Source organism: Lissotriton helveticus, chromosome 2_1 (assembly GCF_964261635.1).
Source record: "Lissotriton helveticus chromosome 2_1, aLisHel1.1, whole genome shotgun sequence".
Taxonomy (NCBI): domain Eukaryota; kingdom Metazoa; phylum Chordata; class Amphibia; order Caudata; family Salamandridae; genus Lissotriton; species Lissotriton helveticus.
The window spans coordinates 502,476,708-502,494,133 of record NC_136059.1 but is presented as its reverse complement, the minus strand read 5'-3'; positions in this window follow the sequence as shown (position 1 = coordinate 502,494,133).

Here is a 17,426-nt window from a genome sequence, read left to right as displayed (position 1 = left end):
GTCTACACCAGACACCCTCGGTTGTCACTTTGATCTTGTAGGTGTTATTTTGTGCACTATTTTTTAAAAAAAGTTAATGACTCAGATTTTACTGATGTGATTTAATTCAGTTTTGTGTCATTTTATTCACTAAAATCTACTCTATTTTTCTAAATTGTTTTGAGATTTGTTTTGTGTTAATTTTTGCCTCACATCTTTCTACTATAATGGAGTTGGATCTCAGCAATGTTGACAGCCTCAGCAAGGTGGAGCTGCAGAGGCTCTGCAAGAAGAGGGACCTGAATGTGGGGAGGAATTCCACTAAAGTGGATCTCCAGATATCCATTAGTTCCTTTGAGGAGGTCAGCAGGAGCAAGAAGAGAATAACTCTGAGGATGAAAAGGTGAACTTAGAGGATGAGTAGAAAAAGAATGATGGTTTGACAGAGACCCAGGACTGCAGCACCCTGAGGAAAGGGAGGACAACTTGCCCACAGGATTGAGAGCACCTGTCAGGGCAGGGATCAGTGTGTCCTCCCACAACCTGTCCCCTGGGACACTGGAACACCCTAAGGCTAAAGGAGAGCTCAAACTACAGCTGGGCAAATTAAAACTAGAGGATGCCAAGGAGCAGGCAGCTGAAAAATGGGAGGAGAAAAATGCTGAAGCAGAGAGAACTTTGACAGGCAGAGTGAGCCTTGATGGATAACAAACTATTGCTGGCTCAATAGATGAGTCAGAAGGAGTGGGACCTAAAAGCAAAGCAGCTCACAAAGTCTAGCAGCAAAGGTGACAGTGATACCCCAGTGCCCATTGGGGACAGGAGGGTCAATATCCCCAATGAACTGCTGCCTAACGTGGTTGTAATGCGTGACATTGACAAGGGGTTTGCAGCTCATAAGGTTGCTTTAGTGAAGAAAACTGGCTCTCTATATAATGCACTAAAATGAAGTACACTGTGCAGAGAGTCCAGTGGATCCCAGATTAGTATACCGAGATAAAAGTAGATAATACTAATGCTCTATTTGTGGCAGTATAGGCGAGAAGTTAAACTAATCTGAGGGAAGTGCTTAGCATTTGTTGTACTCACAAAGGCAATAAATGAGACACAACTCAAGAAAAAATCAGAAACCGATGTGCAAAAATAAAATAACTTTTTATATTATTTTTAAGCCCAAGAACTTCATTCCAAGGTAACTACTTTTTAAGATATGAATTTTCAAAGTTCACAAAATAGCACACTCTTGTGCTCAATTACACACATAGAAGTCTATGGGAGACAATAGGAAAATGCATAAAAAATCACACAGTTAGATCTCAAGGTTCACCTTCTGGATTTAGGTAAGTAGCAAGGTCAGATCCAATGATCCACTAGCAGTTTGTAGAGAGCGTCCTGAATTCAGCCGGGAGCAGCTGAGGTTGATTGTAGCAGACAATACGAAGAAGGGGGCCACCAGAAAACACACTAGACAAGGGGACTTATAGGTAAGTACAAGGGGTCCCACTCAAGAGAGCAGTTTGCAAGGGTCTCAGGACCTTGGGAGCACAGCTGGTTTGTCCGTACACAGGCCGAGCGGGCTGGGTGCAGAACAGATGTTATGCTATGTTACAGGATTTTATTGTGATCACTACAGGCGGCACTTATCTCTACTTTCTCCACTGGCTGTTGAAGAAGGTGCGCATTTCCTGCTTAAGATTGTCAAAGAAAAATGGCACAAAGGTGTCGGCTGACACCCAAGCAAGAAGAGCCACGTAAGATATTGGCTCTCCACAGTTTTTCAGTCTGCCCTACACATCCCTTGTCCTGATGAAAACCCGCCCTAGATGCAAATAAATCTGCACTACCCTATAGGGTCGAAACGTCAACGTTGTTTATGTCAATTTGTCCATATGGAGTCTCAACAAAAAAGAAAAAAATGTAAGTCTGTTGTGACTATTTAACTCAGAAGTGGACACACAAGAGTTTATGTTCCTTGTATTTGTATTAAATATATATCACCTTTCTTATTTTTGTTCAGCACGGTCATCACCACTCACTACCAGTCACCAAGCATTGCACTTCTTATGTGTATTTTTATGTCTTTTTTGTCATGGACAGTCATTGGGCTTACTGATTAATACATGCACGGTATCTACAATAAGAGATACCATTGAAATCTAAATTCGAGTTGTGTGTCCTTGTGTACTGTACATTCAATGTTGATACATAATTTGTTTTAAGTACATTAAAACAAAGAAATTGCTATATACCCAACAGAACCACTATTTTTGTTCAGCTTTAGGACCTAGGTTCTGAGGGTCACTGGGTTACCCCATTTAAACTAACAGGATTTAATTAAGCACACATATCACTCAGGGGTTTCACAGATAGGTCAGCCAGGTGGCGTTTGTCAAATGTCTTCATGGTCAGCGGCAGGCAGGGACGGTTCCAGGGCAGCTGAGCCACTCATGAAGTGGGTCTCAGGAGTCTAGACTTCCCTTGACAAGAGCTTGCTTCCTGGGCAGTAGGTCATGATATAGATACTGGAAACAGCATGCCTGTTACAAATGAAATCTACAGGCTGTCTGACAAGGTGAGAACAAGCATCAAGTAGGAGGTGTCCAAGATGCTGGAGCTAGGGGTGATGGAGCACTCTAACAGTCCTTAATCCAGCCCAGTACTGCTCCTATCTAAAGCAGCCCCACTGGGTACAGCACCAGATCTCCAGTTCTGTATGGACTATAGAGGGCTCAAATCAGTCATCAAAACTGATGCTCACCCCATCCACCTAGCTGTTGAGCTCATCGAGAGGGGGGGAGCCGGTAAGTTCCTAAGTATCTTTGATTTGACATAGAGGTACTGACATATGGACCTAGGCAAGTGGGATAAGGAGAGGTCGGCATTCTCCACCTCAGAGGGCGGCTTTCAGTTTAGGGTGATGCCTTTTGGGTTAAAGAATGCCCCTGCCAAGGCCCAGAACTTGGGCAAGAGGGTCCTGGCTGGGATGGAGGCTTTCAGTGCTGCCTACTTGGATGACATTGCAGTCTTGAGTTCCAGCTGGGAGGACAACCTCCAGGAGATACTTCAGGCCCTCCAGCAAGTAGGCCTTACTATCAAGTCCAGCAAGTATCAGATAGGGCAGGGATCTGTGGTCTACTTGGAATACCAAGTAGACAGAGCTAGGTGCAGCCCTTACAACTCAAGATTCAGACTTTCCTGGCATGGGAACCCCCAGGACTCAAATTGGGGTGAGGGCCTTCTTATGCCTCACTGAATATTATAGGTTTGCCAAGGGTGATGACACCATTGTTGCCCCCTTGACAGAGATGGCTTTTAAAACGCAGTCCAAGTCATATGAACAGGGGCCTGCCAGAAAGCCTTTGACACCTTGAAGGTGGCCATGTGTACAGCACCAGTGCAGTAAAAGATAAAATGATATATATAAGTCAAAATATATATATATATAGTATATTATATATAAGTCAAAAGATAAAATATTTTGACTTCCCCAAGGAATTATTGTCCAGACAGATGCAACAGAGCATGGCATTGGGACTGTGCTCTCACACATAAATGAAGAGGGCCTAAACCAACCTGTAGCCTTCATTACCAGGAGTGTTCTTCCTAGAGATCAATAATGGAGTGCGATTGAGAGGGAAGCCTTTGCAGTGGTCTGGGCACTGAAGACCACATTTGTTTGAGACTCATTGGCAAGTTCAGATAGACTACAAACCCTCAGATTTCTAATACAAATGAGGGATGAGAGATGCAAAATGTTGACCTGGTCCATTGCCCTACAGGGAATGGAGTTTACAGTGAAACATTGTCTTGGGAATGACCACTTCAACACTGATTCCAAGTTCATCTGTCTTAGTGAAGGGAGCATTTGAACAAATATTTTTCAGGATACTAAATCAAAAAATTATACAACACAGAACAAAAAATTCAAAAGACAAAATGAACAACAGAACATAAAAGTAGTCTCAGTTCAGACATTTTTAAAAGCAACGAGCATCAGGTTTCTGAAAGGCTAATAAAAGCTCTGTTTGCCACTGTGAAACCCCGTGGTATTCTGTGACTCCTTTTCGTTATTTAGACTTTAGGTACAAGAACCCTTCAACAAAGTTAATCAAAAACCTTCTCAGGGTTCCCTAAAAGCCAGTCAATATTTTGGAAAAAAGATCTCCCAGTGGTTTTTAAATTGCTGACATGTTTCAAACCCTTAAACCATTAGAGAGTTGTCTTTAGGCCATCGAACTGAGGGACATTATTCCTTGTAGGCTCTCACTGGTTTTGTAAATTAATTTGCCTTTCCTTAACAGTGATTGAACATATGTTTGAAAAACAACAGCCATAAATCATATCCTTTTATTCCTGTAGTGACAATTCAAATAACTTCAAAACCTTCCAGCAGAAGTCTGGTTTGTTGAATTTATTCAGCATTGCCTTGCATTGAAAGCCTTCCTTTTTAGCAGCTTCTTTCTCATGTTACGATCATGCCATTCGGGCTATGTTGCAGCACCTGACTTTAAGAATTTGGCACTTACTTGCCAGATTATTTTGGTGCCTCCTGCTGGTGTCCTGGTTCACATGGCTGTGATTAGCTCTGCTGTTAGGGTTTGCGTATTCCTGTCAGATAATGAGACAAAAGGGACTGGGTGTAGGCAGTATGGTCCTCCTACCAGGATGGTTGGGAGCGAAGCTTTACCCAATCTGATTTATTTTGCATAGGGCTTGCCTCCAGCACACACAAAATAACTTGACACTAGTCTTTTGTCACCGCAGACTTACTGAAGCCTTGCCAGGGGATAAAAATAACTTTCCAGAATCAGGTGTGGGTGCTGGCATAGGACATTCCCGCAGTTCGAAGGCTGGCACCAGATATATACATTGGACTCTCAGAACAACTCTTCAGTATACTCCTGTTTCATTGAAGACTTCAGAAGGATTGCTTGGACCTCCCAGAAGATTGCACTGCTGCTACCAGAGAGCTGCCATGCTACTCATAGGAGACCTGGACCATCTCCTTGAATTAAGTGATACCAGAAGGGAAGCCAAGGGCTAGTTATCCGGCTTCCTGTGTGAGCTACATGGACATAACAGTCTCCTGGGGCCTTGAACCCTGCACTTGACCCTTGCTGGAGTACGTCCTAACTCCCCAAGAAGGGCATATCACAAATATAAAAATTATAGGCATATATGTACAATCAGGTAGCCTCCGAGCAAGTGCAAAACTAAGACGCACAAAGTTTAGCATCGATCAAGTATATTATGCAATAGTAGAGTTGTTCAAAATTCATAGTTAGCGCTGTGCCAAATGACTTTGCATTGCACAGTGGCAAATGCCCTGTAATATATACAAAGTGTCTGTATCCCAACAGGTGGAGGGCAAAGTCACAGCATCATCAATGCAATCCGAGATATTTACAAACCTCATGCACTGTTGCAGCACTTAGCTCAAGCACAAATATCAAAAACCATGCAGTCAAACAAAAACAGGGTTCAAATAAAAAACACAAGCTGCCTATAAAAGTCTCAGGAAGATCATAACGTTGTAGTATTATACCAACACACTAACTGCTGCATTTGCTGCAAATGCTCAGCTATGTAAACAGAAAAAGGTAGTGGATTCAAAGTGTGTCTGACACTGTTTAGCACCCAAGTAGAAGGTCAAACAAAGCAAATGAATAGACTAAGCAGCTCTATCATGTAAAAACCCCATACACTTATCCTAGCTGCAACAACAGGTAGAATGCATGCACTCCAAAGATATGTCAATTTATTAATAATATGTCTGCTAAATTTGGATTAGGAGAAGCTACAGAAATGATCAAAACATTATTTGTAATGTTTATTAAAAATTCAATTACAACGTAAAGATGGCCTTTTTTAATAAAAATTTAGGAAAAGTGACTTTTAAAAAGTTACACTTTACCTGCCTGAGCCTCCAGTATGCTAATTAGCATTAGCCTGCTGGCAGATGATCCTGCCATTGCTTCACCTTAGTTAAGTTTGCTTTGCTTTACTTTAAATGGTATTTAGGATAATACCATTAAAGTTAAAATCAAAATGTACAATAAAACAAATAAAACAATATGCTGTCGTAATGTTATACATACATATAAACTTACAGAATACATGAATTTAGGTATCTTGAAAAAGCAAATCACCCAAACAATTGATACAATTTTAGAATCAAGATGTGGAAAAACAACCAGTAAAACATAATAAATCAAAAGCTTATTTCAAGTGCACATCTCAACCTGTCTACAAACAAAGGCAGTATATAAAAAATTGATTCCTAGAGTACAAATTTCTACATAGTTCTATAACATATAGTATCGCAAGTGAGGGATGACCCCATTTCTAATGAAATATCAAAGGGAGTTAAAAGCTACGTTGCCCAAGTTTAAGATATTAAGTGCAATGTGATAAACCATTGCTAAGGAACAACTGCAATCGCACTCGCTTCTTTCCCTTGCACTAGCTTCTTTTCCTTACCACCAACCTGGAATATAAAATGAAAATGCATTTTTTACAAATGTTATCAAGTCCACTTCATCTAAAGTCCAAATGAGTCCTCTGGGGCAGTTGAACTACATAGAGGCCCAAAACCTAATCATTAAACAAAAACCTCTACACAAGCTTGCTATGTAAAGAATAAGGTTCATGCACCACTGTATTAAATCAACACAGGGGCTGCACTTGGGCAGTATAACTTTCCAACAGATTGGCAAACTTTTAATACTTGGGCTATTAAGTTTGTGTTTAGGCTATCATGGCTTCCCACCTTATAATCTACATCCTTCCCAAAAATGTAGCTACTGCACAGGCATTAAATGGTTTAAGTTCTGTTCTTAATATTCATAGAGCTTCCACAATAGTCAGTGTGCCCATCTAAGTTATACTGGTTTAATCCAAATAAGCCTTTGTCGTGTATAGACTAAGCAGACCAACAAAACGCTACCTGTTTTTTTATTGTGGATATTACAAATAGGGCATAAAGTGTATGAAGTAGCTAAAATTGACCATTTAGCCATAAACGCATTGAGAGGCAAAGACCTAATTCTAAATTGAATATTTAGTTTTCTATCTAGCGGCTCTGTGATAGGGTCACAATACTGTTTGAAAATGGTAGTGGACTTAAATTCAGTGAATTCTATTAACAAAGTACCCCTACCTGTATTCTGGGTGTCGTTCTGCACGATCCAAGACCAATATCATTCTTTAATTCTCTCCTTAGATGAAAGGCGCCCAGTGGGAGGAATTTCCCATAGCTCACGCAGACCCAAAGAGCTCAGCAGTTTCTTAACGCCATTAAGCCAGTCTATTTTATGAAATCTATCCTGCTTTACTATCTTTTGAAGGGGTTCAGCATAGGCAGATAGTTCTGATGTGGCTCTCAGTCACCTCCGGTGCAGGACTGGTCTTATTTTTGCTTTGTCTGTAATCAGTGTTCTTCCCATATGAAGTTATAATGGGATTAACTGAGTACTAGAGGGAATGGAAACTAAGGGCCAGATGTAGGAGCCAAAATACCGGTCGGTAACGGCCGAATTCGGCCGTTACCGACCGGTATTTGGGTTTTCAGATGTAGGGGCATATATTTTAGAGAATCGGTAAATTTACCGATTCGGTAAATTTACCGATTCTGTAAAATACCGAATCGGTATTTTTACCGATTCGGTATATCCAAATGTAGGTGGCACTCCTGAGAGTGCCACAGGCCTTACAGATTCTGTATTTTACCACCCAATCCAATTGGGTGGTAAAATACCGAATCCAGGTGTGCATGCACATGTGTGCATGCACACCTGTGCCATGTGACACACAGACATGCCCTTAGGGCATGTCTGTGTGTCACATGGCTCACATGCCCGTCTTTGGGGTGCTAGAGGGTATCAAAGTTACACCCCCTGCACCCTTGCTAAAATCGGTATTTACCGATTCTGTAATTACAGAATCGGTATTTCCCATTGATTCCTATGGGCTTCAAAGCCCATAGGAATCAATGGGAAATACCGAATCTGTAATTACAGAATCGGTAAATACCGAATCTTAATGATTCGGTATTTACAGAATCTGTAATACCTACATCTCCCCCCTTCATATTTACCGACTCTTAAATACCGAATCGGTAAAATTCGGTATTTAAGAGTTGTAAATATGAATGACCTACATCGGGCCCTAAGGATCTTATACATTTATTTTGAGTTCTGGGCAGAAAAGTGCCCACAAGCTTTGAGTCATAAAGCTGTAAAGTGGAGTAATTGGCTTACTGTACGATGTACTATGTTCTTTCAGCATGGCACCAATAACTTGTTTGAGTTTTAGGGATCTTCTGTCAACATTCAACTTTTATGACATTTTTGATGATAGCTTTATCCCAAGATAGTTAAAGGCTTCTACTTTTTTTAACACATCCCCTCTCATTTTAATCTTTCCCTTGTATGATTTACGGCGGTTTATTGTCATATCCCACACCTTGAGCAAAATTCCTTAAAGCGATTCAGCAAACATTGTAATCTGCTTGGAGTTTGTGATACTAGTAAGGTGTCATCAGCAAAGAGTAAAGTGTATTTTTAGCTCCAGTCACATGGGGCGTATGATGTAGCCTTATGGCTTCAGCGGTCGACCTCGAAGCTGGGGAACTGGGTACGAGTCTCGGCAATGAAGGTCAACATCCTGTGATTCTGGGCAAATCACTTAATCTAATCTCCCAGTGCCTAACAAAAAATGAATGCGTCCTTCTGTAACGAAACTGGTGCTCATGTAAAGCGCTCTGATACCTGATTTCTCTGTTCTAGTTCACGCTATGTAAAACTCTTTAAAAAAAAAATGAAGTAAATCATTCAACTACAAGAAGAACAGGGTAGTGGCCAGGACACAGCCCTGGCGAACACCCTGTTTGATGGGAATATGGTTTGTAAGTTGTCCCTGTTCACCCCATATTACTCTATGAAGTAGTCCTCATGGAGTTTAATTATGATAGAGAGGATATTTAATGGCATCCCCATATCCCATAAAACCTTCTTCATCTTTTGGCGGGGTACTAAGTCAAACCCGGACTTCAAATTGACAAAGCCCACATGTAAGTGTCCTTTGCTGAAGAGTTCCATCTTCCAATACAAGGCCAGGAATCGGAAAACCTGGTCTATTGTGCTGGTTTTCTTTCTAAATCCAGCTTGTAGAGTGGAAAGTATCTTACTACATTGAATCTAGTCTTGGATTTTCCCCAGCACTGGACGGCAAAAGACCTTTTGGAGGGTGTCAGTGAAGCAAATAGGTCTATAATTTGTAGGCAGATCCCTGTCCCTCTTTTTATAAGCTCGTACTACCTCAGCTCTATTCCAGGAGCTAGGAATTGGCACTCCCCTCGCAATTGCATTAGTCAATGCTAAAATTAGGGGTGGGCAAAATTTGTGTAGTCATGCTACGCAAAGCTCAGCGAAACTGTAAAAAATCTCAGCAAGCACGAGGAGTTCCACGAATATGCGGAATTGCTTGTTCCGCCCGTTCGCAATGCTTTTTTTTCCTGTTCGCGAACACTGGTTGCGTGCTCGGGGTGAAATATCTTGCGAACATTTTGAAAGTGCGAACAAGCAAAAAATTCAGTGAAGCCGCGGATTGCGGAATTCCGAGTTCTCAGTGTAACGCAAAATTACCCAAATTACCCAAATTCTGCAAGCAGAATGGAATTTACCGCCCAGGCCTAGCAAACAATGTACTTGGACAAACTTTCTTTTTAATGAAGGAAAGTTTCACCCGGTATACCATCGGGTTCAGGCACTTTGCCACATGCAATAGCATTGAGTGCAATTTTGATGTCACTCATGTCAGATTGAGAAGAGAAAAATCCCCTTGGGTAGATTTCTATACAAGTCTTGAATACCATACACCACTTTGCACCCCCATCAAATACACACTTTCAGCTTTCTCACTTTTCACACCTAAAGATTGAACTATATATAACGGAAAAGCCACTATAAAAAGTAAAATATGCACATAGTTTTATTAATCATATAAACACAAAATTCATTAAATTGAAGAACCTAACAATAAGCTAGATGTCTCAAAGTTTAATAAACACAATACATAACAATTTGAATCCGACATAGTTAAAAAACATACTGGAGAGTAAAAAAGCCAGACAGGTATACTAAGTCTTGACAGGCTACACATCCATTGCTACACGATATCACTAGCATTGAAAAATACAGTTCACAATTCACTTTTTTGAACAATGCTAGATAGGTGGATTGTGTATTAATTTGGCGTTGACGCGTTTCAATGGCTCAATAAATCATTCCATCTTTTTCAAGACCAGTTTATAGACTCTCTGTGCTTGTTATATTCTTTCATGCATTCACCTTTAATGAGATGGTAGACTGCCTTGTCTTCATAGAACTCGTCTATCCCTTGGGAGTATAGACAGTGGCCCATGATCAATTAAAATGTCTCAATGTTAAAAACTCAGGGCTGACTACGTCAGGTATCTTTGACTATGTCAGGTATCTTAGATTGGACACTCTGTATATGGTTCCAAGATTAGTGGTATATTTGTAAAAATCGCCCTTCCAGCAGGGAAGATAGTATAGCCACTGGGAAACAGGTTGCCTTATTAATCCTAATTCTTTTGACGTTACTTAGTTTCCTTGAGCCGGGATCGTGCTCAATGTTCCTTTTATAATTAGGCTCAGTATTCCGTCATTGCGGGCTGTTCGGGTGCGTCTCTCGAGACTATAGTGGACGAGAGACGCACCCGAACAGCCCGCAATGACTTCAACCTGACTGTCTCCGAAGTGATTTTCAAAAAAGAATGGCGTATTTGGAGTATCAGCCTCAAAAAGTTTTATCGGATCAAAATGGTTTACTTAGGTCTACTTGATGAAATTTGGCTTATTGTCAGAGGAAAGTTTCCTCATTTCCACAGTGCAGCAGCAAGGGATACAAAAGTTACCCCTCTGTTTTATCTTTCAATCTAAGATACCTGACATAGTCAAAGATACCTGACATAGTCAGCCCTGAGCTTTTAACATTGAGACATTTTAATTGATCGTGGGCCACTGTCTATACTCCCAAGGGATAGACGAGTTCTATGAAGACAAGGCAGTCTACCATCTCATTAAAGGTGAATGCATGAAAGAATATAACAAGCACAGAGATTCTATAAACTGGTCTTGAAAAAGATGAATGATTTATTGAGCCATTGAAACGCGTCAAAGCCAAATTAATACACAATCCATCTATCTAGCATTGTTCAAAAAGGTGAATTGTGAACTGTATTTTTCAATGCTAGTGATATCGTGTAGCAATGGATGTGTAGCCTGTCAAGACTTAGTATACCTGTCTGGCTTTTTTACTCTCCAGTATGTTTTTTAACTATGTTGAATTCAAATCGTTATGTATTGTGTTTTCTAAACTTTGAGACATCTAGCTTACTGTTAGGTTCATCAATTTAATGAATTTTGTGTTTATATAATTAATAAAACTTTGTGCATATTTTACTTTTTATAGTGGCTTTTCCGTTATATATGGTTCAATCTTTAGGCGTGAAAAGTGAGTACGCTGAAAGAGTGTATTTGATGGGGTGCAAAGTGATGTATGGTATTGAAGACTTGTATAGAAAACTACCCAAGGGGATTTTTCTCGTCTCACTGTGTAAGTGCCCTAGTCCTGTTGGGTTTATAAGGGGCCCCTCTTATTCTTAAACACTCATGTCGAATACCACATGCGGCTCATCATCATTATGGACATCATACTGTGCTAATGAAATTTGAAAACTGCTCGCTACGCAGGAACAATGGCTTACGCATTTTTAAAGAAAGAATGGATATGAGGTATCTGATAGATGTTAGCTTAGCAAGAACAACTGACGAAGGGTCCAGGATCTTTATTAACTTGAAAGGTACCAGAGTGAAGCCTGCCCAATCATAGTTAAATGCAAAAGGAAACCTGAGTAAGAGATGCCTTTTTGTTCTGTAGGCCCTCTATAGCCAATGTGGCACTATGTGGTAAAATGTACATTAGGCTGGGTTATGCTTTTTACTGCAAATTCCCGAAAATATGTCATATCAAAACACTAGTCATGCATTGAAATCATACTACAAACATAATTATGCAATTGAAGAAAAAACAAACTATACTCTGTACAATGTTTTTTAGAACAAATGTAACTTCCTTCCAGACATTTGATGTTATTTTCTTTGTTACTCAATATAGCGCTCTCATTTCTTAAGTATATCTGGTGCAACACAAATTCAGAGTTTTGATGCAATGCAACGTCTTTTACTGTACCTGGGCACAGAAAATTAATGGAAACTTGCGTTGTTTTGCCAATCTTATGTAAACACATGTTAATTTTATATGCTATGGATATTTTCTAAAGATAGTGGAAATGTTTGGGCCAGTGTTACCCCTTAAATAGCTATTTGGGGTACTTCGAGCTTAGGCATCTATAACTTTCTTTGCACAAAAGGTATCCACAACAAATTTGTGTGTCTTATTTCCCAACTTGTGTTACAGCAAATAAATGATGGACGGAATGCTGACAATGCAAACATTCTCCCCCAGTCAAATGATCTGGGTTAAATCCATTGTCCTTTTGCTCACCATGCCACCCCAGGTTAGACCCAGCCGTATGCAAATCAGTCTTGACCCTGTGCCTCATGGGAACAGTCCAGACCGAACTGCCAAGACAGGTCCTCCCTGGACTGGAAACAAGCATCCTGGGAATGGTTTCAGGGTATGTCAGCCTTCTTCAGCCAGGCTATCTTGAATCTAGTGGCACAGCGAGCAAGGGACCCATGTCTGGGAATACCCATCTCACTTAGGGCGAAAAGTGTTACAGCAAACAAATGATGGTTGGAATGCTGACAGTGCAAACATTCTTCCGCAGTCAAAAGATCTGGGTTAAATCTATTGTTCTTTTGCTCACCATGCCATCTCAGTTTAGACCCAGCCATTTGCAAATCAGTCTTCAACCTGTGCCTCATGGGAATAGTCCAGACCGAACTGCCAAAACAGGTACTCCCTGGACCGGAAACAAGCATCCTGGGAATGGTTTCAGGGTATTTCACCCTTCTTCAGCCAGGCTATCTTGAATCTAGTGACACAGCGAGCAAGGGACCCACGTCTGGGCATACCCATCCCACATAGGGAAAAAAGTGTTACAGCAAACAAAATGATGGCTGGAATGCTGACAGTGCAAACATTCTCCCCCAGTCAAATGACCTGGTTAAATCCATTGTTTTTTTGCTCCCCATGCCACAATAGTTTAGACCCAGCCATATGCAAATCAGTCTTGACCCTGTGCCTCATGGGAACAGTCTAGACCGAACTGCCAAGCCAGGTCCTTCCTGGACCTGAAACAAACATCCTGGAACCAGTTTCAGGGTATGTCACCCTTTTTCAGCCAGGCTAGCTTGAGCTAAGTGGCACAGTGAGCAAGGGACCCACGTCTGGGCATACCCATCCCACTTAGAACGAAAACTGTTACAGCAAACAAATGATGGATGGAATGCTGACAATGCAAACATTCTCCCCAGTCAATAGATTTGGGTTAAATCCATCATTCTTTTGCTCACCACGCCAACCCATTATAGACCCAGTCATTTGCAAATCAGTCTTGTCCCTGTGCCTCATGGGAACAGTCCAGACCGACCTGCCAAGCCAGGTCCTCCCTGGACCAGAAACAAGCATCCTGGGACCGGTTTCAGGGTATGTCACCCTTCTTCAGCCAGGCTAGCTTAAATCCAGTGGCACAGTGAGCAAGGGACCCATGTCTGGGCATACCCATCCCACTTAGGGCGAAAAGTGTTACAGCAAACAGATGATGGCTGGAATGCTGACAATGCAAACATTGTCCTCCAGTCAAAAGATCTGGGTTAAATCCATCATTCTTTTGCTCACCATGCCACCCCAGTTTAGACCCAGTCATATGCAAATCGGTATTGACCCACTGCCTCATGGGAACAGTCCAGACCGAACTTCCAAGCCAGGTCCTCCCTGGACCAGAAACAAGCACCCCGGGACCAGTTTTAGTGTATGTCACCCTTCTTCAGCAAGGCTAGCTTGAATCCAGTGGCACAGTGAACAAGGGACCCACGTCTGGGCATACACATCCCACTTAGGGTGAAAAGTGTTACAGCAAACAAATCATGGACAGAATGCTGACAATGCAAACATTCTCCCAAGTCAAAAGATCTGGGTTAAATCCATTGTTCTTTTGCTCACCATGCCACCCCATTTTAGACCCAGCCATATGCAAATCAGTCTTGACCCTGTCCCTCATGGGAACAGTCCATACCGAACTGAAAACTAGACAACATGGGGAGCCCAGGGGTACATGACGTACATGGCTCTCACCAGGTTTTCTTACCCAGAAGACCTCAACCTTTGACTTAAAATACACATTCTTCTCACATTTCTATGAGAAAAACTTCTGAAAAATGTGGGGGGAAAAATTCCTACCACGCAGCATTCCCCCAGGTCTCCAGATACAAATGGTACCTCACTTGAATGGGTAGGCCTAGTGCCTGCCATAGGAAAGGGCAAAATGCAACACGGGCACATCACATTTTCATCACATTTGTCCACTCAAAACTGACCCTATTTATGCAATGTGGATAGTTGTCGATTTTGGGTCCTTGTTCAGCTGACCTCTAGGGAAACCTAGCACACTTTTTAATCCTAGACAAGGATGGGAGTACATTGGTACAAGGTTTTTCTGGCTCTTGTTAACTCCGATGTCGAGGGGGGCATTGGAGACTTTTCACTGCCCCTTACCTCCCGGGATAGCCTGGCAGAGACTGCCAGTGAACTATGACCTTGATGTCTGCCCATCTAAATTAGATAGGTGGACAAAGTGATCAGCCTCCGATGGCCCTTAGTCTGTTGAGCCATCGGAGGGTAGTACTCATGCCAGAGAAGGTAGATAATCCCCCATGGTTCCTTCAATGGTCTGCCCACATATAAATCAGGCAGACGGACCATTATCTTGGCAGTAAGATACACCATCGCCATATACCTCACCACCACAGATATAAATCTGGCACTAAGTTTTTAAAGTTAATTCACCACTTACACTGGTTGGTTTTAGCAACTCCAAAACTGCTAGCTTCAAAGAGCAAATACTTCTCATAGTATCTTAATATTGAAACCAAGACTACTGAAGATGAGCCATAAAGCCACAATAAGGATCCAACCACTTTGTGGTCCATTTACATGCCATTCTCCAACCACATGCAAGACTTTCATGCTGCCAGCCACAGGCCAAATCCAAGACATCAGTGCACTCACATCAACATACCACCACCATTGAAGGGCCCATAGCATTATATGCTAGCTAACTGAATCCCTAATCAAAACAACCTCTCATCCAAGTCATCAACCAACTTGCATGCAAACATCCACAAGGAAACCTCTATAAACACAAATGTCCAGACATGTTGTCGGTTGGTGCCTCAACAAGCTTCACAAATGAAAAAATTGTGACTACATGTTTATTACTTGTCAAGTATCTATTTCCGCCAACATTCTGAGCATTACCAAATGTGTGCCTAGCACCATTCCCTTTAAGGCACGCACGCGTACCTCTCCTGATGTCAGCGCACACTCTCGTGTGTGGAGCGCACACACAGCCAGGACGTTATGTGAGAGGGTCGTGCCGCCACTTTAAGGAAGCGAGCGGCGCGAAAAGCAGGCACTTCCTGAATGTGGTGTGTGTGTCGGAGGAGTCGTGACGGAGTCCAGGTAAGGCTGCCTTGTGGGCTTGGGGGCTTGTGGGCTTGGGGACTTGGGGGCATGTGGCTGCAAATCGTGGTGCGGGTACGATTGTGGCCTTTTGTTTAAGTATTGATGTTAATCAGAACATGTGAAGGGGCTCTGATTAACATAAATACTTAAACAAAAGGCCACAATCGTCCCCACACCACGCTTTACTAACAAAAGAGTAGAGCCAGTTTAAAAACACAGCATGTACTTTCTGAAAGTACACGCTGTGTTTTAAAACTGGCTCTACTCTTTTGTTAGTAAAGGGCAGTGCGGGGACGATTGTGGCCAAATAAATGCAGGCTGTATCTATAGTAGTTAAAGTACAAAGATGTCGGCCATCTTGTAAGAACTAGGTGCACAGTGTGTTTTCCAAAATAAGCATCACAAAGTTGCCACAAAAATCCTAAAGGGACACACAAGGTTCAGAAACCAACCTGATTATAAACAATAAAAATGTGACATTCTGTGCTGGTAAACAGGGCGATTAGAGTGCTTATGAATAAGATAAAGGAATAATAAGCAAACAATCATAATTCAAGATCAGTGGATACAACAATATCAGAATGCAAACGGTCAGATTAAGGATATATATCATTGAAAAAAAAGGGCAACACTCAGGGGTCGATTCCGATTCCGTAAAAAGCGCTCCGAATCGTCGTACGGAGCATTTTTTTCCGTACGAATCGTACCCGTAACCGTCCTCGTACGAACGACGTAGTAGGACCCACACCCAATGCAGCTATCCGTACGAATCGTACCAGGGACCGTACGAACAGAATTCCCGTACGAATCGCCCTCGGAACCCATTGTAAACGACGTTTGTACGGTTCGCGGCTGCTTTTTATGACCCGGCAAGTGCGATCTGTGTTGGGTAAGCTCCGTACGACCTTTTTCTACGGGAGCTGGAAACTGCCGTAAAATCAGAGTTTGCCCCGAAACAGGTACGGAACGCCCCCCCGCCCGGGTACGGCGCGTACACCCCATGATCGCAGGGATACGTGCCGTACCCCTGCGATCATGGGGGGTACGTGCCGTACACCCAGCGTACATGGGGTACGTGCCGTACCCCATGTACGCTGGGTGTACGGCACGTACCCCATGTACGCTGGGTGTACGGCACGTACCCCCCATGATCGCAGGGATACGGCGCGTACCCCTGCGATCATGGGGTGTACGCGCCGTACGGTGTGTATGTGATTGTGCGCTTTTCCGTACGAATCGCCCTTACCTGACGTGGACCGTACGACTCGCGTCCGGGTACCCCGGTCGGGATCGTAATCGTCGGGTCCTACGGCGTCCGTACGAGTCATATGGAAACGGCTCCGGATGCGTGTCGTACGGACGGTGATTTTTAATGGATTGGAATCGACCCCTCAGTGTTACAATGTCACCGGACAGTTTTGTAGCAGTGCTTCAGTGCACCAATAGGTGTTGGTGTGCTGCTTGCCTTATCATTAGACACAGAGGGGGATCCAGAGACACAATCCTTTTTGTCAAGCGGTGTTTGTGAATGTGCGGCAGGAATCACACAATCCCACGCCCCTAGCATGACGTGTGCATGTGCGGGAGCTGGTACAAATGGCTGTACGATCAATACTTAAACAAAAGGCCACAACCTGCGTGCTCCTGGCCACAACGCACGAATGTCTACAAAAATTTTGACATGCTATCTCTAACAAGGTAAGTACAAAAAT